Here is a 22,117-nt window from a genome sequence, read left to right as displayed (position 1 = left end):
ATAGGAAAAACTAAAAATAAAGAGAAGAACGATCATACCATGGTGGGTTGTCTCCCACCTAGCACTTTGCTTTAATGTCCGTAAGTTGGACGCTTCACTAGCTCAATCTTCTGCTATGTGGGGATCTTCCAAGAGGAAGATCTCGAGTTCCTTGTTTCTCTGTATCTTCTCGCCATGGTATAGCTTCAGGCGTTGTCCATTAACTTTAATAAGTTCAGAGCTTGAAGGATGGCTTAGATGATAAACTCCGTACGGTTCGACCTTCTCCACTCTGTATGGACCTTCCATGGGACACGTACAGATTGTGGGCAACTTACCTTTTCCCGCCTTGGTCTCAGATCTTGTCTCAGCAGCCGGAGTTTCCTACAGAGCTGGAGACACCAAAGCCATGCTTCCACGGGATGATCAGTATGTCCCTAACGGGAAATACCTCAAACCTCCAACAGCCGCTACAAGCCTTCCTACTGCACCGGTTGAAGATATTCCTTCTTCCGTACCACAAGCACCGACAACAGCCCAACTGCTCCAGCAGATACTTGAAAAGTTGGATCGGCATGAACAGAAAGCTAAGCTGAGAGAGCGCCGTAACAAGCGCCAATTCACATACCTCAAAGAGCTGATCATGGGAAAATTCAAGGACTCCGACACCCCGGACTCCACTTCTTTTACCAGCACAGGGAGCCATGATGGTCCCGACTGTGGAGATACTGCTACCAGCCTACCCCTGTTCCTAACAGATGGCACCGAGGACAGTGCAAAGCCTTAAGTGTGGGGATGTCGGTCAGTACCTAACTTCCGGAGGTAATTTCTCTTCACTAGCACCAATAATTAGGATATTTTAGTTAGATTTTCTTTCTTTTATAGAATAGGATAAATTGTATAGTAATAGGTTAGTCGCATGCATGTTCTCCTTGATTGAAAAGACAACAAGTTTCTTCTAAGACTCCATCTTTGGAACAAAATTTCTGTATATTAACTATTGTTGATTGGTTAGGAGAAGAACAAAAGTTAGAGAGCATGACTAGAGAAGAATAGAGTGATCACCCTATACACTGGAGATTAGAGCGTACATACATTATCAGTGAGGGTTCAATGCTTGAATTTCCATGTTCCCTGCTTTCATGAGCTCTCTTCTTGCACTTTTATCTGTCTTACTGTATAATGATAAAATTAGTGGGATTTGATTTATAATTGTTTTGAAGAGCCTATTTACTTTTGATCAAGTGGACAAGTATCATATAGTTGCATTCATTCATATATATATAGGATTGCATTGCATGAGTTTCTACATGTTCATACTTATTTACTGTATTTCCTTCAATTAAGCATGAGGACATGCCAATGTTTAAGTGTGGGGAGGTTGATAAACCACTATTTTATGGTTTATATTGTGTTTAATTGTGTGGTTTTATCATGATCCTCATCCACTTATTCATCAATTTATCATGCATTTAAATATCCTTCCTGGAATTAGTACATGATTGAAAACTGCTTCCTAGAGACTTTTAATTGTGCATTTTAATTCTCCTTTATTCCATTCGATGCCGTGATCTGTGTGTTAAGTGTTTCAGGCTTTATAGGGCATGAATGAGTTGGAGATTTGAAAGGAAAGCAAGCAAAAATGGAAGGAAGACAAGAAATTGAGGAGCTAACGCGGCCGCATGGACGACGCGACCGCGTGGAAGAGAGCAAATTGCAGTGACGCGGCCGCATGGATGACGCGACCGCGGGGCATGGAATAGCACGAGTGACGCGGCCGCATGGATGACGCGCCCGCTTGGTAAAGCGAAACGCGAATGACGCGTCCGAATGAGCAACGCGATCACGTGAGATGCGCGATCTGCATAATTTGCAGAATCGCTGGGGGCAATACCGGGCCGCATTTTGACCCAGTTTTCGGCCCAGAAAAGCAGACTAGAGCCAGAGAATATTCAGAAACAAAGCACAACATTCATTCTACACAGTTTTAGTTTTTAGATTTAGTTTTACTCCTCCTCTAGGTTTTCTCTCTAGACATTCATAGTTTTAGGATTTTAATTTTTACTCGCTCTTTGCATTGGAACACTGAGAAGAGTTATTACCTCATCAAGACTCCGTCATTCTAATTTGTTTTCTTTACTGGGTACTATTCTTCCATGTCCTTTGCTTTGTTTAATTTCACCATTGGGATACTTTTATGCTTATTTAATACAAAGATTACTTTTATTTTCTAATTAATCAATTTAAATTCTATTTATCATGTCTTCTTTTAATTCCCTTTCATATGTTATGGATTTATTATTTACAATGGGCGAGTAGTTCCCTCACTTGATGGGAAATTAATTGAAAGGAACTCTTGAGTTGGAAGGATTGAAAGAGAAATTTAATTGGGTTAACTGTTGGATTGCTCTCTAGTCACCAACACCAATCCCTTTGAACTAAGTGGGTTGCAACTCGTGAATAGACGTAGTATTCCAACTTGTTTGACTTTCCTTTACCTAGTAAAGGATAACTAAACAGAACAACCATTAATTATCAATTAATCTTGAAAGCATTCTAACAATAATAGAGATTCCAACTAATCAACTCCCAGTCAAGGCTTTTATTTATATTATTTAATTTCATTAATTTGAATTTCCTGTTTACTCAACTCATTTCCTTGAAAATTTCTGGTTAATAATTTCAGCAAATTTTTTTTATTTGCAGATGTAAATGCACGAAATGCACTGATAAAGAGAAGAGTTATTGAATAGGAAAAACTAAAAATAAAGAGAAGAACGATCATAAAATGGTGGGTTGTCTCCCACCTAGCACTTTGCTTTAACGTCCGTAAGTTGGACGCTTCACTAGCTCAATCTTCTGCTATGTGGGGATCTTCCAAGAGGAAGATCTCAAGTTCCTTGTTTCTCTGCATCCTCTCGCCATGGAATAGCTTCAGGCTTTGTCCATTAACTTTAATAAGTTCAGAGCTTGAAGGATGGCTTAGATGATAAACTCCGTACGGTTCGGCCTTCTCCACTCTGTATGGACCTTCCCATCTTGATCTCAACTTGCCTGGCATGAGCCGCAGTCGAGATTTGTAAAGGAGGACTAAATCCCCAGGTTGGAACTCTTTCTTCTTGATATTCTGATCATGCACAACCTTCATTTTCTCCTTGTATATTCTTGAATTCTCATAAGCTTCTAGGCGAAGGCATTCCAGTTCCTGCAGTTGCAACTTCCTTTCAGCTTCGGCTTTCTCCATTCCCATGTTGCACTCCTTGACTGCCCAAAAGGCTTTGTGCTCCACTTTAACTGGTAGATGGCAAGCTTTTCCATAAACTAAGCGAAAAGGACTCATCCCAATGGGTGTCTTGTATGCTGTTCTATATGCCCAGAGAGCATCTTGTAGCCTGGTGCTCCAGTCTTTTCTATGAGGTTTGACTATCTTCTGCAAGATACGCTTTATCTCTCTGTCTGACACCTCGGCTTGCCCATTGGTCTAAGGGTGGTATGCTGTTGCATCCTTATAAATTATCCCATGTTTCGTCATTAATCCTGTTAGTCTCCTGTTACAAAAATGGGTGCCTTGATCGCTCACGATTGCGCGTGGTGATCCAAAGCGACAAATAATGTGGTTTCTCACAAAGGAAACAACAGTGTTAACATCATCAGTGCGGGTAGGAATTGCTTCCACCCATTTGGAAACATAATCCACAGCTAACAATATATAAAAATATCCATTAGAATTTGGAAATGGACCCATGAAGTTAATGCCCCAAACATAAAAAATTTCACAGAAAAGCATAATTTGTTGAGGCATCTCATCCCTGCTGGATGTATTACCAAATCTTTGGCATGGGAGACAAGATTTACAAAACTCAGCAGCGTCTCTAAAAAGACTAGGCCACCAGAATCCACAGTCTAGGATCTTCCTAGCTGTTCTTTGAGGGCTAAAGTGTCCTCCACTCTCGGATGAGTGACAGGCCTCTAAAATAGACTGGAATTCTGATTGAGGCACACAACGTCTAATTACCTGGTCAGCGCCACATCTCCATAAATATGGGTCATCCCATATATAATATTTAGACTCGCTTTTTAGCTTGTCTCTTTGATGCTTAAAAAAGTTTGGGGGAAATGTGCGGCTAACTAGATAATTAGCTACAGGTGCGTACCAGGGGGCTACCTCAGATACTGCTTGCAGGTTATCAAAAGGAAAATTATCATCTATAGGAGTAGAATCATCCTTAATATGCTCAAGGCGACTCAAGTGGTCTGCCACTAAATTCTGGTTACCACTCCTATCCTTAATTTCTAAATCAAATTCTTGTAATAGCAGTATCCAACGTATAAGCCTTGGTTTGGAATCCTTTTTAGCTAATAGATACTTTAAAGCTGCATGGTCCGAATACACTACTACTTTAGAGCTGTAAATAAGCTCAGAATTTATCTAGAGCAAAAACAATAGCAAGAAGCTCTTTCTCAGTAGTAGTATAATTGGACTGGGCAGTATCTAAAGTCTTAGACGCATAAGCAATAACAAAAGGATCTTTACCTTCACACTGAGCTAGCGCTGCTCCTACTGCATGGTTGGAAGCATCGCACATGATTTCAAACGGCTGGCTCCAGTCTGGTCCTCTCACAATTGGAGCTTGAGTCAGAGCGGTCTTCAGTTTATCAAAAGCGTCTTTACAATCCTCACTGAACTCGAACTCTATATCCTTCTGTAGTAATTTGGATAAGGGAAGTGCTACCTTGCTAAAGTCCTTAATAAATCTCCTGTAAAAACCTGCTTGTCCAAGGAATGAACGGACTTCCCTCACAGAAGAGGGGTAAGGTAAACTAGAAATAACATTCGCCTTTGCTGGGTCTATAGAAATGCCAGTATTAGATACCACATGTCCTAATACAATCCCTTGTTTTACCATAAAGTGACATTTTTCAAAATTTAATACAAGGTTTGTATTGACACATCTATCCAATACTCTAGATAATCCAGCTAAGCAAAGGCTAAAAGAATCACCATAAACGCTAAAATCATCCATGAAAACTTCCATAGAGTCCTCAATAAGATCAGAGAAAAGACTCATCATACACATTTGGAAAGTAGTTGGTGCATTGCACAAGCCAAAGGGCATTCTTTTGTAAGCATAGGTCCCAAAAGGACATGTAAAAGTAGTATTTTCTTGATCCTCAGGAGCTATATGAATCTGGAAATAACCTGTGTAACCATCTAAAAAGCAATAATGTGATTTACCTGACAGGCAATCCAGCATTTGATCAATAAATGGAAGTGGGTAGTGATCCTTATGGGTGGGTTGGTTGAGACGCCTGTAATCAATGCAGACTCTCCAAGCATTCTGAACTCTAGTTGCTATGAGCTCTCCATGCTCATTCTTCACTGTAGTGACTCCAGACTTCTTGGACACCACTTGTACTGGGCTGACCCATTCACTATCTGAAATGGGATAGATGATCCCTGCTTCCAATAGTCTGGTCACTTCCTTTTCGACAACTTCCAAGATAGTGGGATTCAATCTTCTTTGGGGTTGGCGGACAGGTCTTGCTCCCTCTTCTAGAAAAATTCTGTGCTCACATACTTGAGGGTTGATTCCTACTATGTCTGCCAAACTCCACCCAATTGCCTTCTTATGCCTCCTTAGCACATCAAGTAACTGCTCTTCTTGTTGAGAAGTAAGTTCCCTTGCAATGATAACTGGAAAGCTCTGCTCATCTTCAAGATAAGCATATTTGAGATGCGGAGGGAGGGGTTTCAATTCTAACTTCTGATCATGGGCAGGCTCTGGATTATCTGGAGCTTGTGAAAATGGCGAAGTGCCCTCATTGTCAGTTAAAAAGGTCCCCACACTTGGACCTTATCCAGTGTGCCTCTCTTCAAACTCTTCCTTGTGAACTTCAACTACACTTTCATCTATGACATCACAATGGAAGATAGAATGATCTTCTGGAGGGTTGTTTATGACTCCATTCAGATTGAAAATTACTATGCGGCCATCTATTTCAAAAGAGTATGTTCCTGAAAAAGCATCCAATTTGAATTTTGATGTCTTCAGGAATGGTCTTCCAAGTAGGATTGATGATGGCTTATCTGAGTCATTATGGGGCATCTCCAAAATATAAAAATCAGTGGGAAATGTAAGCCCTTTAATGTTCACTAAAACATCTTCAGCAACTCCAGCCACTGTAATAATGCTTTTATCTGCTAACACAAAATGAGCTGCCGACCTTTTTAAGGGAGGGAGCCTCAAAACATCATATATAGACAAATGAATTATACTAACACATGCTCTTAAATCACACATGCAATCATAAATTACTACACCACCAATAATACAACTAACACTACAAAAAAATCTGATTAAAATGGCACTAATATTATGGCAAGTTTATATAACCGCCACAATTGTTGCTAATTTCAGCGGTTTTATCGTCTGCCATAATGATCATGTTCTTCGCGGCGATTTTCACTGATTGTGGCAGGTTAAAACGCCATTATCATTAAAAAAAAAAGGAAACACATTTAAAGCTGAGGTGGTGTATTTGCATATGAGAATAATCACTATTCAGTCTTGTTGAATGTGAGAGAGTTAGCGAGAGGGATCTGAATATGACGAACCCTAATTTTTGATCTCCCTCGTTATCGGCGTTCATCTTTTGCCGCCGTATACAATGCGGTTGTTGCTGCCTTCGAAGGAGCGCTCTTCTTTGATTAGGTTTTCTAGCTTCGATTTGAGGGTTTGTTGCGCCGCCCTCATCTCCTCGTCCACCACAAGCAACACCATCATTGCTGTCTTCGATGGAGCTTCTACTATCTGGTGTTGTGCATCTTAGTTGATCCTGAATTTTCTTAATTCTAATTTGGTTAAGCTTTTACAGAGTCTTTATTTTCTTTCCCCTTCAATGATGGTCCTGCTTGGTTGAATCTGATTTTTGTGAAGCTTTCGTCTCTATAGCTCTCTAAGTATAATTCTCTTGGTTGATTTTCTTTTTCCTTTTAGGTATAATCTGAGATCGCACATCGGAGGGAGAGGGAAAGGGGAATGAGAGTGAGTTGATCTGAAACCCTAAAGCTTGTCGCCGCCATGGTCACCAGCATTCATCTCATTTCTCCCGCTTCCATCAACCTTCTGCACTCGAGTGAAGGCGCCTCCTCTATTGACGTGTTTCCAAATCTGGTCACTATGCCATAGCTTATGAGATTGAGCCAAGCACCTCTTCCATTAATGTGTCTCCTCCGCCAGCAGCACCGGTACGTTCTCACTTCCGCATTCTCTTTTTCTTCGATCCACTCAACATTGCTTGTAGTGTGTTTCTGTTCATTCTCAATTGCTTGTTTTCTAGTAGTATTGTTATGCTTGCCATGTGGTTGATGAATTTCCTAAGAGAGATAGAAAAGAGTGGAACTTATTTTCTGATATAGATAGATGATTCTTTGGTGCTTATTATTATAACTACTGCATGTTCATCATTGTGCATTTTTTAAATTCAAAACTAGCTTAGCTCCCAATTTAAATCCAACAAGGACATGCCTTCTTTGTTTTCTTTTTTCATCAATGTCATGACTTGAATGCTCACATTTTATGGTGGGAAAATCAAACTACATTTACTGCATTTTAGTTTGCAGTTGACTTGTTTATATGCTAAGTTGTCTAAAGAAAGATATACTCTGCCTAGTAAATTGAATACCTAATTGTTTAAAGAATCTTCTTGTTGTTTATTTTGTTAATTATCTTGTAAAAAGGATTGAATGAAAAGTACTTGTTTAAATCCCATGTATTAGACGAGGGTGGCCAAGGAGTACTTCATCTTGCGGCTGCTCTTGGCTATGATTGGGCCTTACAACCCACAATGATTTCTGGTGTAAATATGAACTTTTGCATTGTAAATGGATGGACTGCTCTTCATTGGGCTGCATTCTGTGGCAGGTGAGAACTTTATTACTTTTAGAATGAAATGCATTTGATCAAAGTAGAATTTGAAGCTCAGAACTTGACGGAGGAAGAGAGGAAAGGGTACAAAGAAGTGACATGGGACGATAAGGAAGTGTGTGGATTCTACATGGTGCGGTTTAATCTTTTTTCTTCCTTTTGTTGCAGGGATTGGCACAAACATGTTTCTTATTGGCACTTTAATATTGATTTTTGTGTTCAAAATTCCAGAAGCTTTGAATTTAATTCAGCTATCAAATTTAATTTTATTAAGAAAATTGCTTACCCTGTATCTGATTTCTACTGCTGTTCTCATTCACTCAGAGTTTATTAGTGTTTTCATATGTGATGTTGATATCTTTATTCTTTTTGGTAGGGTTCTTCCTTGTAGAAATCTCCAATGTGTAGCATATAGGCTATACTTGAAACTCCTCAAATGACATGCTTTTGAACTTAAATCTCAGATAAAAAGGTCTCATTATCAAAAGTAAGCTTCAGTCTATATAACATTTATCTCTTTCAGAAAATCAGTTAGTATAGCCAATGTATACATGCCAATTAGATTTCTTTACTTTTAAAGTCTTTTGGCCGTTCCTTATAAAGATTGAAAGTTTAGATATGAACTATTAATAATAATGTGTTGGTAATGTCCAGTTAATATAAATGTTCTTTTCTGTTTTAATTTTTGTTCATGGAAATAGTATATACCCATGATTAGCTTTATCTGTAGGCAGTGTGCAGTTGTAGAATGTAGGACATTCTTGAGAATTCTACACTAGGAATCTTATATCGAATAGTATATACCTTTTTACTTTCTTCAAAGTAAACAAGTAGGTGTTTGAAGAGTTTTACAATAGACTTAGAAATCCTAAAGTTAAAAAAATGGGTACCAAATAAGTTCCTAGGAAAATCTGTGATGAATTTATAAGTCCATGAAAAAAAAGGTAAGCCCTTCAAAACTTGTAACTCTGGACTAATGTCTATAGCAAAATTCTTCGTGACATACTTGTCTTGTCTTATTACTCCTTTTGTTCTTTTTTAATCTCATTGATATATAAATGTTTAATTGGGAAAAAGAGACTTTCTTATTACGCGTAAATGCTCTTTTGAGCCTAGAGGCATGTCTTGTCCTTGGTGTGCTGACTGATGCTGAATCTTACTAGACTTTGTTCACCACCAAAAGAAAAAGAAAAGAATGCCGGTTTGGCAATTATAGCTTGAGCTGAATTGTTTCGGTAATAATGATTTGTGCCCATAACTAAGTGAAACTTAATGTTTGCTTTATTACCTGATGTAAAATGAAATAACGGGTACCTTTGGTTTGTTCTACTTTTACCTTTTTTCTCGTTATGTGTTTTAGGTACAGGCTCTTCTATCTGATAAAGAAGAATTTGAGAAAGACTTGAAAAGATTAAATGATAAGCTTACTTCAGCCTCTCTGACTATAATGCTAAAGGTGAGCTGTTGAAAAAGAAAACAAAAATGGCTCAGGAAGCAACAGCAGGTAATATTCATTGATCTGTATATTTCCCTTATCTGTCCCCACTGTTCTGTAATATAGGACTTGAAAAATACAGAAATAACCAAATTATGTGTAATCTAGAGAATTTAGTCTTGGGGGGTCACTTTCACTGTGCACTTTCTCAGGTGAAGATTGCTCTCTATCCAAAGAAGCTAATAATTTGAAGATCAAACTTGGGCATGAAGAGATTATTATATCTCACGGAACCAGCCCTTTTAATTTCTTTCTCCCTGGTCTCATTTCTAAGCTTCTATTTAATATTATAATATAATATAGTAATATGTCACATGGAACTACCTCTTCTGCCAGTGGTATTAGTCCATAGTGATTTTGTGTAATATTTATATATGAATGAATACAGATTTAATTTGGTATTTCCTTTGTTGTATCTCTGATCTGAATGCTGTGGACACAAACACAAACTAATGTTTGCTTCCTTATATATCTTGATATGAATTCTCATTAATAACTTTAGACGCACACACAGACATCACATATATATAGCTATAACTTTAGAAGAATTCAGATCAATAACACATACATGTCTTAATTTTATGCATCTATCTTGATTATTAGAAGAATTATAATAGATGATATGCATGATTCAAGATTCATCAAGGTAAACAATAATGTGTGTATGTGATCAATTTGTACTACAAAGTCACTTGGATTGCTTTAGTAGTATTGAAGGATTTGCATTATATGTGTGAGGTAGTATGGTCTTGATGAGTTTAAATTCCATTGTAGGTCTGATATTTTAGGTCTCTCTCAGGATAAAATATTTTGTTATCATAAAGGTATAATACCTTCATTCTTCAGATTTTGATAAAATATTTTGTTATCATAAAGGTATAATACCTTCATTCTTCAGATTTTTCTTTGTAGGTCAACTTTTAGATCAAATGTTGCTAGCAATTTATACTTTTAACCTCTTAGAATTGTTACTTCTTATACAGAATGCACTAGATGGTTCATTTTTTTTGCTTTATGCTTGTGCTCACAATCCTACTGGAGTAGATCCTTCAGAAGAACAATGGCAAGAGATCTCGTCCCTCATCAAGGTAAATTGGAAAACGGTTTATAATGGTATAACATTGCGGGCTTTAATTGTTTATAATGGTATATAACATTATAAAATATATATCTTTAATTAATTATCTACTTATTACTTGTCTACTTTGTGTTTAAGTATTAGCATTAAGGTTATATGAATATGAGTTCTTTTAATTTTGCCAATTTACTTCTACCATGTAATCTTCTTAGCCACCCTATATTAGTCCAATGAAAACTTTCTTAGCTTCTTGCTATGGTCGTATATATGGCTTTAATTTGTGCCTCTCATCGTTCTTATTATTATTCCCAAGGAAAAATGAGTTATTGTATTAGGAGAAGTTATATATAGAAATCTATATAATGCATTTTAATTAATTTTACTTTTTCTTAATGCTACTCGTGATAAAATGATCATAAGAGATAAGATAAAACGTGGATTATATAACAAATGAGAGTTTACACTCCATTTTATAATGTGATCTTTTGTTTATAATATGTTAGTTTAATTATATCAATTTAGCAGGTTTCAGAAAAAGTTGTATTAAGTACAATAGATATTGAAGTATGCTTATACTATAAATTAGATGAATGAATCTTCTAAATAATTTTTAAATTTGGTACTTTCAACTCTTGAGTGGAAGATGAATCCACCAACATGCCTCTCTTTCATTGATTACATCACAAGAAGACTTAAAATGTTTTCAGTTCCTCAACACATGTCAATCTCTTCTTCTTTCTCTCTTATTAGGTAATAATTAATCTCTTTCTTTAACTTCTATATATACATTTCTTCAACTTTGGTTATTTATTTATTTATTTATTTCTTCTTAGCCACCCTATATTAGTCCAATGAAAACTTTCTTAGCTTCTTGCTATGGTCGTATATATGGATTTAATTTGTGCCACTCATCGTTCTTATTATTATTCCCAAGGAAAAATGAGTTATTGTATTAGGAGAAGTTATATATAGAAATCTATATAATGCATTTTAATTAATTTTACTTTTTCTTAATGCTACTCGTGATAAAATGATCATAAGAGATAAGATAAAACGTGGATTATATAACAAATGAGAGTTTACACTCCATTTTATAATGTGATCTTTTGTTTATAATATGTTAGTTTAATTATATCAATTTAGCAGGTTTCAGAAAAAGTTGTATTAAGTACAATAGATATTGAAGTATGTTTATACTATAAATTAGATGAATGAATCTTCTAAATAATTTTTAAATTTGGTACTTTCAACTTTTGAGTGGAAGATGAATCCACCAACATGCCTCTCTTTCATTGATTACATCACAAGAAGACTTAAAATGTTTTCAGTTCCTCAACACATGTCAATCTCTTCTTCTTTCTCTCTTATTAGGTAATAATTAATCTCTTTCTTTAACTTCTATATATACACTTCTTCAACTTTGGTTATTTATTTATTAATTTATTTATTTATTTATTTATTTTTAATGCAGATTCTAAGTTTATTGGTTATTGTGATTCTAGATCATTATCTTCCTAAGAGGTTCATTGCTAATTTGATTGTACTTATTTATTATATTTTTAATGATAATATGTATGTACATATTTACTTATTTGAACCTGTTCCATCATTGGCTTCTGACATCTATTTGTTGCTGTTTCTGTGTTTTAACTTTTAAGTCTCTAGCAGAGATCAATTTACATTTGACAGAGGCACAGAATACTGGAGGTACTTCTTAACTGTGAATGATATGATGTTAATATTGTTCTTTGATGCTGAAAGGATTTACTATTTGTCATGTGTTTCGTCCGAACAGAATCAAATGGCATCTTATTCCCAAAATCTAATCTGAGAAATTCTCCTTGTGGCAATGGCACCAATTTCCATACTTCTTTAGTTGCCTTGCTTTGCATGTTTAGAAACTTCCATTCTGATGTTTATTGGGGGGGCCATTTTTTTAGTGGTACTGTTAATCAACTTTTCATTTGTGCACTCAAGAAATTGTTGGCTGTTGTTAGTTCTTTGCTTTTAAACTCACATTTTTTGTGTGTAATTTGTGTGTATGCATTCTTTTATTTATGGGTTCACTTGGTTCTTATTTATCTATGAATCTTGCTTTCCTTATTCCTAGGAGTTTGTTTTTCTTTGGGAAAGGGCATGTACCGTGTGCTTTATATTCCTGAAGATGAAGTTGTTCTCTTAAATTCTAGGGAGAAGGCGCCTTACATGATCTGTGTTGAAGTATTAAGATGTGACATGATAAGGTATTACTTCAATAGTAACCCCATAAGTTTTAAAGAATATAGAAGTTCATAAAATGAGAAACATTTCTGATATATTCCCTTCACTACAAAACCTTTATCATAGCAATTCCAAGGACACGTCCAGTCCTCATAAATTTTCCATTTTGTTGTTATTTTCTGAAGTCATTGACCATTTTGTTGTGACAATAATATACTTGTTGATTTGTAGGTTAGGGACTTAAGCTCTCATCTGAATACTCTAGCAAAGTCAGAAACAGAGGGTGTCCAAGGAGCTGCTGCGGTTTTTAATCAAGCCCCGCTTTATAAACATAAACACAAATATGAAGGCTATGCTATAGACTGGAGTCTTCTTGTTCCCGGAGCCAGAAGGCTTGTATCTGGTAATATTTGGTTATTTCTTTTTCTCTGTTTAGCTACATTTTATAAACATGGAATATTGACTTTAAAAATGCTAAGAAACGAATGAAAATTGAAATTGCATGCATAAGTGGAAGGGAAAGATCAACTGCTGTGTAATGCTTTTTTACTGCACAATCCTGACAAATAATATTATTATTATCTTGGTTTATGTGTTTCTTTTTCCATTGGCTTTACTATTTCTCTTTAATATTTTGTTTATTATGTTTTCAAATTATATTTTAGTTGTAGGAATTGAATCAAGAGAGTGAGATTTCATCGCCAAAATAGTTAGAAAGTAGGTCTTCTGGAGAAAGCAATAGAGCAGCATGAAATATGGAGATTTTATGTATTAAGAGTTACATGTTATGACATTTATAGTTGAAAAATTATGTTATGTTTGATACTTTGTATAGGAGTTATTACTTTTGATTTCTAATACTAAAAAATCGTATATTATGTTTAATACTTTATTTCTGAGTTATATATATTTTGTTTATGGATTATGATTTCTAATAATAAAAATTATTTGTTTAACACGATAAAAACGAGGGTAAAAATTGCATTTTTAAACGATAAAAAAGTGTCACTGTTAGGGTTAAAACGGCGGTTTAAAAATGACATTTTAACCAATCAAAAGCTACTCTGTAAGGGTAAAAACGGCGGTTCAAAAATGCCATTTTAACCAACTTAAATGCCGCTATTAGGGTAAAAACGGCGGTTCAAAAATGTCATTTTAACCAACTAAAATGCCATTATGTGAGGGTAATAATGGCGGTTTAAACTGCCATTTTAACCAACCCTTAAACCGCCGTTTTAACCTGGAAATAACGGCGGTTCAAACCGCCGTTTTAACCTGGAAATAATGGCGGTTTGAACCGCCGTTTTAACCCAGCAGAAAACCGCCATTTTAACCTCAGGAAATTGTGGCGGTTTTTAAAAAACCGCCGTAATAACCAAAATGGCGCTCTGAATTATGGCATTTTTCAAAACCGCCGTACTTGATAATAATGGCGGTTCAAACCGCCGTAATTACCCAAAAAAACCGCCATTTTTACCCAAATTTTTTGTATAGTAACTATACAAGGACCTGGATCACTACATTCTTCAGGTAATCCTCCCATTAAAGCAGATATAGAACTACCTAAAGGAATAGTTTCTAATTCATTAATTTTGTCTTTATGTATACATAAATCTTTTAGAAACTTTGCATATTTAGGTACCTGTTGAATGACATCAAAAAGAGAAACAGTTACCTCAACCTTTTTGAATATTTCTACCATTTTGGGATCAGGTTCCAGCTGCTTCCTGGGATTCCTTGCAAGTTGTGGAAATGGAATAGGAGTAGTGTTTTCTGCAGTGTCTGCGCCCTTTTTGGCTTCCTCCTGTGGTTGGGCTGCTTCTTCTTTAGCTATGTCCTGTGCGTCCTCTTCCTCCTCAACATCTTCTATTTCTACTACCTCTTCAGCTGAGGCATGTTCTGGTGAGCTTGGCTATTCCTGAGTCCTCTCCTGCAGTGTGGTTCCGGACCTTAGGGTGATGGCATTAATGCCTCCCTTTGGATTGGGTAATGGTTGAGAGGGGATTCCAGTGGAGCTTGAAGGTTGGTTACTGGAATTTTACACTGATCCAATCTGTGAGACAAGAGCTTGTAAAGTAGCGGTCAAATCATTCAGACTGGCATTAATGGTATTTTCCATGGTCTGTTGCCTCCGCTCAATAGATTGCAGTAACTCATCATTAGGAGATGAAGAAGAATGAGTAAATTGAGAGGTCTGCTGTTGGTTGTTCTGTGGTCCTTGGGATTGCCTCAGGTGAGGTGCTCTGTAGGGTTAATTCTACTGCCTGTTGTTGTTATTATTCCACCTCTAATTTCCCTGATTATCTCTGCCTCCTCTGTTATTGTTGTGTCTCCAATTCTGGTTAGAATTGTCCTGTCATCCATGGTTATTATTTCCACTGTGATTGTACCCTTGGTTGGAGCGGTCATAGAAATTATGAGTGGATGCCACCATGTTGTCTTCTTGTTGGAGCTGCGGGCATTCATCAGTGTAATGGCTATAATCAGTACATATTCCGCAAATTCTCTGCGGGACTAATTGTTGGTTTTGCTGTGGCAAAGGAGGTGGAGCTTACTGAACTTGTTGTTGATTCAATTGCATCTGCTTCAGCAAGTTGGTCATTTCATAGATACTCTGAGTTAGAGCAGCAGTCTCTCTGCAACGGCTTTTGAACGACCTTGCTTCTGTCTGTGGTTCCTAGTAGATTCAGCCAAGTCGCTGATCAATTGCCAAGCCTAATCAGTGGTCTTGTACTTCTTCAAAGACCCATTGCTAGCACTTTCCAATGTGGTCTTATCTTGGGGCCTCATGCCCTGTGTGATATAGCTATGTAACACTATCTTGTAAATCATGTGGTGGGGGCATGCTTCCAGAAGATTATTGAAGCGCTCCCAGTATTCAAAAAGAGTCTCATTGTCATCTTGAACGATTGTGGAAATGTCTTTCCTTAGTTTATCAGTAACTTCAGATGGAAAGAATTTCTCCAAAAACTCTTTTCTGAGTGTATCCCAGTTGGATACATTTGCTAGAGGTTGAGTGTAGTACCACTCCCTTGCTTTTCCCTCCAGAGAAAATGGAAAAGCTTTCAGCAGAATTGAAGTTTCATCCGTACCATCTCGCCTCACAGTAGAACAGGCTGCCTAGAAATCTCTCAGGTGCTTGATAGGCTCTTGAGCAGGTAAGCCATGAAACTTAGGCATCAAATTAAGCAGTGCGGTCTTTATTTCAAAATCTGTAGCCACTGCTGGGTGATGCGCTTGAAACGGTTGCATTGTAAAATTAGGAGCTCCTTCCTCCTGGATAGTAACTCTTCTGGCTGCCGCCATGTTACCTATGCGTAAATCAACCGAATCAGTAGAACGGGGGCTGGTTTCTTCCTCGAGTTCACTTTTAGATCCGCCCTCAGAGCGGACTAACCGACGCCGATCTTGCCTTATTTGTGAAATAGTCCTTTCAATTTCAGGATCGAATATTAGCAAGCGCGGATCAGGAAGTGAACGCATCATTTGACGAAAGAAACATGCAGCTCATAGTAGTAAAATAAAATAAAATGCAAATAAATAAATTCTAATTAATAACTTTAGCACTCTATTGCAACTCCCCGGCAACGGAGCCAAAAATTGATGGAGAGCAGAAATTGGCAAATTAAAAATTGTTAAAATAACGTTGCAAGTATAGTTCTTAACTTGCCAGAAATCCGCTCATCAATTTAGAAAGGTGTCACAGAGAATTAAAATTTAAATTACTGGGAGTATGAATCCCAGGTCGTCTCCTAACGAGTTGCAGAAAAGTGTGCTATTTTATTAACCAGAAATTTTCAAGGAAATGAGTTGAGTAAACAGGAAATTCAAATTGATGAAATTAAATAATATAAATAACAGCCTTGACTGGGAGTTGATTAGTCGGAATCTCTATTATTTTTGGAATGCTTTCAAGATTAATTGATAATTAATGGTTGTTCTGTTTAGTTATCCTTTACTAGGTAAAGGAAAGTCAAACAAGTTGGAATACTACGTCTATTCACGAGTTGCAACCCACTTAGTTCAAAGGGATTGGTGTTAGTGACTAGAGAGCAATCCAACAGTTAACCCAATTATAATTTCTCTTTCAATCCTTCCAACTCAAGAGTTCTTTTCAATCAACTCCCCATCAAGTGAGGGAACTACTCGCCCATTGTAAATAATAAATCCATAACATATGAAAGGGAATTAAAAGAAGACATGATAAACAGAATTTAAATTGATTAATTAGAAAATAAAAGTAATCTTTGTATTAAATAAGCATAAAAGTATCCCAATGGTGAAATTAAACAAAGCAAAGGACATGGAAGAATAGTACCCAGTAAAGAAAACGAATTAGAATGACGGAGTCTTGATGAGGTAATAACTCTTCTCAGTGTTCCAATGCAAAGAGAGAGTAAAAATTAAAATCCTAAAACTATGAATGTCTAGAGAGAAAACCTAGAGGAGGAGTAAAACTAGATCTAAAAACTAAAACTGTGTAGAATGAATGTTGTGCTTTGTTTTTGCATGTTCTCTGGCTCTAGTCTGCTGTTCTGGGCCAAAAACTGGGTCAAAATGCGGCCCGGCATTGCCCCCAGCGATTCTGCAAATTATGCAGATCACGCATTGATGGGATATTTTCGTGGAAAAACGAATTTCTCCAAAACACCCAAATCTAACCGGCAAGTGCACCGGGTCGCATCAAGTAATAATAACTCACGGGAGTGAGGTCGATCCCACAGGGATTGAAGGATTCAGCAATTTTAGTTTGGTGGTTGATTTAGTCAAGCGAATCAAGATTTGGTTGAGAAATTTGTGATTTGCAGAATTTAAATTGCATAGAAAGTAAAGGGAATGGGCAATTGGCATGAAATTAAAGAGAGCTGAAATTTAAAGTGCTGAATCTTAAAGAACAAGAAATTAAACGGCAGAAACTTAGAACGCAAGAAATGTAAATTGCAAAATCTTAAAGTGCAAGAAATGTAAATGGCTTGAATTGTAAAGGGAATGGGGAGTTGGATTTGCAGAAATTAAACAAGGAAATGTAAAATTGCAACCAACAGAGAAATAGAAGATGCCTTGAATCAAACCGGATCTTAAACAGAAAAGTAAATGAGCATGGAAGGCTGTAAACAGTGGATGTAAAATTGGAATTTAGATCTCAGGACCCAAGAGACTAGAAAACCAAATCTAGATCTCAATGCCTTTCTAGATCCAACAAGAACAATTGCAAAGGAAATTGTAAATCGCAAAGAAAGTAGATGAAGAAGCAAGTAACCGAAACTGAAATTTAATTAAGCAGAAAATTTAACAAGATCCCAAGGTGAGATTGAAATAGAATTTCTTCAATTCTCCACCCAAAATCCAAGACAAGAAAAGTAAAGAGTGCTGGGCAAGAACAAGGAAGAAGAGAGATCAATTCTCCTCCCAAATTCTCTTGAATTAAAATAACAATGCTAAGAAATGTAAAAATGAGCTCTCAATCAAACCAGAAAAGAAAAGCTCTCTGAAAACTCAAAGGAAAGCTCCCTTAAAACTTAAATTCTAATCTATTTATACACTTTCTTCAAATGGTCTTCAAGCCTTCAATTGGGCCTTTGCTCTTGGTGGAATTGGGTTGAGAGAGGCCTTGGTTGATTGCTCTTGGAGTTTGGAGAAGAACCGAATTGAACCGGGTTGGAATCATGAAAGCATGAGTAAAAGTTGGAGTAAAAGTTAGGGGCTAACTTTTGCTCCAACTTTTCACATCAGCTGGTTCATAATTAATTTAAGACTCAAGTCACTCCTCCTAGCCATTCCTTCTTGCATCAACCTTTCTCCAAGCTTTCTTCACCTATTATTAATCAACCAAACACATCAAAGCTATGCTCAAAATCATGAGATATTCATTCTTTCATAATATATGACAATTATAGCATAAAACCTCATGAAATAGCATGAATTCATACATGGTTGATTAAATCAAAGGAAACATGAAAATCTACCCAATTGGCTTGCTTTTGGCTCAAGAAAGTGCATAATTCAATTGAAAACAAAAGAAAAAGGCTAGTGAAACTAGGCTAAGATGACTTGTCATCACGCATGTCACGCGATCGCGTCGCTCATGCGGACGCATCATTCGCGTTTCGCTTTACCACGCGGGTGGGTCATCCATGCGGCCGCGTCACTCGTGCTGTTCCATGCCGTGCGGTCGCGTCATCCATGCGGCCGCGTCACTGCAATTTGCTCTCTTCTACGCGGTCGCGTCGTCCATGCGGCCGCGTCGCCTCTCGCTGATCATCTCCTCAATTTCCTGTGTTCCTTCCATTTTTGCTAGCTTCCCTTTCAAATCTCCAACTCATTCATGCCCTATAAAGCCTGAAACACTTAACACACAGATCACGACATCGAATGGAATAAAGGAGAATTAAAATGCACAATTAAAACTCTCTAGGAAGCAGTTTTCAATCATGTACTAATTCCAGGAAGGATATTTAAATGCATGATAAATTGATGAATAAGTGGATGAGGATCATGATAAAACCACACAATTAAACACAATATAAACCATAAAATAGTGGTTTATCACTGACCCCACCAAGAAGATGGAGAGGAATCAAGTAGCAGCAATCACCACTTCAGCAACAACCCAAGAAGGAGTGAATGAAGAAGCAGAGGGTGATCAGGAACAAGCCAACTACATTGGGAATTCACCTAGGCAGAACCATGACCCATACTCCAAAACGTATAATCCTGGTTGGAGGAACCACCAAAACTTTGGGTGGGAAAATCAACAAGACCATGGCCAAGATCAGAGACGCCACAACCCCAACAACAATGCAACTCACCAACACTCCACACAGAGGTCATACCAACACCCTCCCAATAACACTTCTCAACATCCATACCAAAGTCAAAATGGCCCTTCTCATCCTTCTAATCTCAACTCTCCATCATCGGAAGAAAGACTATCAAGGATTGAGACTCTACTTGAAGGCATATGCAAGGAGATTCAAGATAACAAGGTGTTCAAAGAGGAGGTGCGAGCCAATATTAAGAATCAGGGAGACACCATCAAGAGGCTGGAAATTCAAGTGGGATACCTATCTGAGAAGATTCCCAAACCTACTGATAGCTTCCCAAGTGACACAGAGAAAAATCTGAGAGGTGAAGCAAAGAAAGTCAGATGGGAAGATTGTAAGATGGTTACTATAAGTGATAAAGAGACTGAGGAAGAGCCGAACAAACCATCAGAACAACCTGCAGTGCTCTCATTCAACCAGAGCTGCCTACAAAAAGGAAGGACCCAGGGAGTTTTCACATCCCCTGTGCCATAGGAGAAACAATGTTTGATAAAGGACTCTGTGATCTGGGAGCCAGCATCAACTTAATGCCTTTATCCCTTATGAAGAGGCTGCAAATCAATGAGCTAATGCCCATAGACGTAGTCATCAGGCTGGCGGACAAAACTCAAAAACAATCAATAGGAGTGGTTGAAAACGTGCTGGTGAAGGTTGGGAACTACTTCCTTCCCACAGACTTTGTCATACTAGAAATGGAAGAAAGTCATCTTCACCCAATCATATTGAGAAGACCATTCTTAGCTATAGCCAGAGCGCTCATAGATGTGGAGCGAGGAGAGCTAATACTGAGGGTACATGATGAATAACTCACCTTCAATGTCTTCAAACCCTCACAAGAAGCAAGTCAGGATGGCAAGGAACTAAGGACAGAGCATGGCAGAGCGATGGTGGGAGAAACAAGCATTGAGGCACAAGCTGTACACTCAGGAATTTCTTTGGGTGATGAACAAAATAATCAGCAGCTGTCATAGCTAAAGGAAACTCAAGTGGAGCCAAAACCACCAGAATCATATGGGACCAGCAACAAAATCCCCCTAGAAAAAGAGACTACAAAGAGCAGGATAACAGCAAGAGAAACAAAGAAGAAGATACCAAGGAGATGGAGGAACAAAAAGATCCCTACAGAAGATTTCTCTCCAGGGGATAAAGTGATCTCAGCTTACTTCCTAGATATCCCACCTCATCTTCCCACCATCCTATCTCAGTTACCTAAGGTTTTCACCATCAACAAAGTTCTCTCCCTAGAACATGTAGAGATCATTGATGAAGCCAATGGAGACAGGTTTACTGCAAGGGGGGAAGATTTGAAGCATTACCAACCACCCTGAAAAAGGAAGAACGTCAAGCTAGTGACGCTAAAGAAGCGCTTTATGGGAGGCAACCCATGTTTTACATGCTTTTAAATTAGTTAATAAAGCAAGGTTCATGGATCGCAAATCAACTTTGACATATCCTTGAATAAATCCTTTTATGCAACATATAGTGAAGAACAAGTTTAGTGTTCAAGGCACAGTAAGAGGACATGAATGCAGCTCATAGCATGTCACTCTTAGCACCTTGAACAAATCATCTTACACCACATTGCCACAAACTAAGTTTGGTGTCACCAAAGTTACATACATGGAAATTTAATTAGTCAGTTGGTTTGCATTTGTGAATAGCACTTAGTAGTTGACAACAACAATTTTAAAAAAGTAGTTACTCTTTCTTGTCTTTTAAATTTTGCCGCCGCTTTCCACAAGATTTTTTTTAATCACATTTCTTTTATTTTGAAGGAGAATTGATGGGGCAGTTGAAGGGTTCGGCCACCACAAAAAGAGAAGATTATACACGTGTCTCCAGGGGGATTGCATTGGAAATTGTTGCCATGCAACATTGGAAGGAGAACAAGCTTGGAAACTGAACCAACCCCATCATAAAGTTGATGATCCTTGTGTTCATCCCATGCAAAACCCCATCCGTCCATCACACAACCACCCCATCAATCCACACCTTTCGTTTACTCATCATTTTCCTATATAAGTGATTCCTAGTCCGTACTTCCCTTTACATTCCAGCAACCACTTCTTCAAACTTCTCACTCTCGAAGTATAATTCTTTAAGCTATATCCTATCCAAACCTAACCAAATTCTGCCACTTATCCACAACCCCTCAACATTTTCACACATCAACTCTTACTCATGGCATCATCAAGCTCTAAAAGAAAAAAAAGGAGAAGGAGCCTATGGAGCAACGCCCCTTTGATGAAAAGAAGTTTAGAACTTTTTACCATGCACTTCAATTTGGATGGATGGCTGATAAGGAGATCATATATGAGCTAGGCTTTCAAGTCAAGAAAACTGAGTGCCCCAAAATCACAGAGAAGGTAGAAAAGAGAATATGGGAGCTCCTCACCGATCCAGTCACCACGAGGATAAATGCAATGCTTGTAAGAGAGTTTTACGCAAACGCAGTGAGGTATGACAGGAAAGAGGAATCTTTTATAAGCTTTGTGAGAGGAGTAACTGTGGATTTTAGTCCCATGAGCATCATGAGGGTGTTGAAGCTACGAACCATACCATTCGAGGAAGAAAGCTATCGATCCCGAATAGA

General features: G+C 37.5%; 1 long non-coding RNA gene across 10 annotated transcripts; it reads left to right on the top strand.

Moving 5' to 3' along the window:
• LOC107641918 lies at positions 6,419–13,590 on the top strand. 10 transcript variants are annotated; one of them, XR_002363144.1, is made up of 12 exons: positions 6,431–6,794; positions 6,978–7,228; positions 7,905–8,040; positions 8,284–8,394; positions 9,268–9,411; positions 10,177–10,226; positions 10,386–10,490; positions 11,952–12,001; positions 12,139–12,187; positions 12,591–12,723; positions 12,932–13,103; positions 13,366–13,590. It is a non-coding gene; the product is annotated as an uncharacterized LOC107641918 (long non-coding RNA). The 10 variants fall into 10 exon arrangements; XR_002363140.1 differs by having other exon boundaries at positions 6,420–6,794; positions 9,555–10,490; XR_002363139.1 differs by having other exon boundaries at positions 6,421–6,794; positions 9,268–10,226.

This window comes from Arachis ipaensis, chromosome B05 (genome assembly GCF_000816755.2).
Source record: "Arachis ipaensis cultivar K30076 chromosome B05, Araip1.1, whole genome shotgun sequence".
NCBI classification, from domain to species: domain Eukaryota; kingdom Viridiplantae; phylum Streptophyta; class Magnoliopsida; order Fabales; family Fabaceae; genus Arachis; species Arachis ipaensis.
The sequence above is the reverse complement of the archived record's forward strand: the minus strand, read 5'-3'. Positions and strand labels throughout refer to the sequence as shown.